Genomic DNA, 3074 nt, shown 5'->3' on the forward strand with positions numbered 1-3074 from the left:
ATATAAGAAACGCACATTGTAGTACATAGTATATGAGTGAGTTGCACTGAAAAACTTAGAATTTACTGAAAAACCCGCATTACACGAAATGCACAGTGTAGTACATAGTATATGAGTGAGTTGCACTGAAAAACTTAGAATATAAGAAACGCACAGTGTAGTACATAGTTTATGAGTGAGTTGCACTGAAAAACTTAGAATATAAGAAACGCACAGTGTAGTACATAGTATATGAGTGAGTTGCACTGAAAAACTTAGAATATAAGAAACGCACAGTGTAGTACATAGTATATGAGTGAGTTGCACTGAAAAACTTAGAATATAAGAAACGCACAGTGTAGTACATAGTATATGAGTGAGTTGCACTGAAAAACTTAGAATTTACTGAAAAACCCGCATTACACGAAATGCATAGTGTAGTACATAGTATATGAGTGAGTTGCACTGAAAAACTTAGAATATAAGAAACGCACAGTGTAGTACATAGTATATGAGTGAGTTGCACTGAAAAACTTAGAATATAAGAAACGCACAGTGTAGTACATAGTATATGAGTGAGTTGCACTGAAAAACTTAGAATATAAGAAACGCACAGTGTAGTACATAGTATATGAGTGAGTTGCACTGAAAAACTTAGAATATAAGAAACGCACAGTGTAGTACATAGTATATGAGTGAGTTGCACTGAAAAACTTAGAATATAAGAAACGCACAGTGTAGTACATAGTATATGAGTGAGTTGCACTCAAAAACTTAGAATATAAGAAACGCACAGTGTAGTACATAGTATATGAGTGAGTTGCACTGTAAAACTTAGAATATAAGAAACGCACATTGTAGTACATAGTATATGAGTGAGTTGCACTGAAAAACTTAGAATATAAGAAACGCACAGTGTAGTACATAGTATATGAGTGAGTTGCACTCAAAAACTTAGAATATAAGAAACGCACAGTGTAGTACATAGTATATGAGTGAGTTGCACTGAAAAACTTAGAATATAAGAAACGCACAGTGTAGTAAGTAGTATATGAGTGAGTTGCACTGAAAAACTTAGAATATAAGAAACGCACAGTGTAGTACATAGTATATGAGTGAGTTGCACTGAAAAACTTAGAATATAAGAAACGCACAGTGTAGTACATAGTATATGAGTGAGTTGCACTGAAAAACTTAGAATATAAGAAACGCACAGTGTAGTACATAGTATATGAGTGAGTTGCACTGAAAAACTTAGAATATAAGAAACGCACAGTGTAGTACATAGTATATGAGTGAGTTGCATTGAAAAACTTAGAATATAAGAAACGCACAGTGTAGTGCATAGTATATGAGTGAGTTGCCCTGAAAAACTTAGAATATAAGAAACGCACAGTATAGTACATAGTATATGAATGAGTTGCACTGAAAAACTTAGAATTTACTGAAAAACCCGCATTACACGAAATGCACAGTGTAGTACATAGTACATGAGTGAGTTGCACTGAAAAACTTAGAATATAAGAAACACACAGTGTAGTACATAGTATATGAGTGAGTTGCACTGAAAAACTTAGAATATAAGAAACGCACAGTGTAGTACATAGTATATGAGTGAGTTGCACTGAAAAACTTAGAATATAAGAAACGCACAGTGTAGTACATAGTATATGAGTGAGGTGCACTGAAAAACTTAGAATTTACTGAAAAACCCGCATTACACGAAATGCACAGTGTAGTACATAGTATATGAGTGAGTTGCACTGAAAAACTTAGAATATAAGAAACGCACAGTGTAGTACATAGTATATGAGTGAGTTGCACTGAAAAACTTAGAATATAAGAAACGCACAGTGTAGTACATAGTATATGAGTGAGTTGCACTGAAAAACTTAGAATATAAGAAACGCACAGTGTAGTACATAGTATATGAGTGAGTTGCACTGAAAAACTTAGAATATAAGAAACGCACAGTGTAGTACATAGTATATGAGTGAGTTGCACTGAAAAACTTAGAATATAAGAAACGCACAGTGTAGTACATAGTATATGAGTGAGTTGCACTGAAAAACTTGGAATATAAGAAACGCACAGTGTAGTACATAGTATATGAGTGAGTTGCACTGAAAAACTTGGAATATAAGAAACGCACAGTGTAGTACATAGTATATGAGTGAGTTGCACTGAAAAACATGGAATATAAGAAACGCACAGTGTAGTACATAGTATATGAGTGAGTTGCACTGAAAAACTTAGAATATAAGAAACGCACAGTGTAGTACATAGTATATGAGTGAGTTGCACTGAAAAACTTAGAATATAAGAAACGCACAGTGTAGTACATAGTATATGAGTGAGGTGCACTGAAAAACTTAGAATTTACTGAAAAACCCGCATTACACGAAATGCACAGTGTAGTACATAGTATATGAGTGAGTTGCACTGAAAAACTTAGAATATAAGAAACGCACAGTGTAGTACATAGTATATGAGTGAGTTGCACTCAAAAACTTGAATTTACTGAAAAACCCGCATTACACGAAATGCACAGTGTAGTACATAGTATATGAGTGAGTTGCACTCAAAAACTTAGAATATAAGAAACGCACAGTGTAGTACATAGTATATGAGTGAGTTGCACTGAAAAACTTAGAATATAAGAAACGCACAGTGTAGTACGTAGTATATGAGTGAGTTGCACTGAAAAACTTAGAATATAAGAAACGCACAGTGTAGTACATAGTATATGAGTGAGTTGCATTGAAAAACTTAGAATATAAGAAACACACAGTGTAGTGCATAGTATATGAGTGAGTTGCACTGAAAAACTTAGAATATAAGAAACGCACAGTATAGTACATAGTATATGAATGAGTTGCACTGAAAAACTTAGAATTTACTGAAAAACCCGCATTACACGAAATGCACAGTGTAGTACATAGTATATGAGTGAGTTGCACTGAAAAACTTAGAATATAAGAAACGCACAGTGTATTACATAGTATATGAGTGAGTTGCACTGAAAAACTTAGAATATAAGAAACGCACAGTGTAGTACATAGTATATGAGTGAGTTGCACTGAAAAACTTAGAAT

This window comes from Mus caroli, unplaced genomic scaffold (assembly GCF_978045245.1).
Source record: "Mus caroli unplaced genomic scaffold, Mus_caroli_1 scaffold_25, whole genome shotgun sequence".
Lineage (NCBI taxonomy): Eukaryota > Metazoa > Chordata > Mammalia > Rodentia > Muridae > Mus > Mus caroli.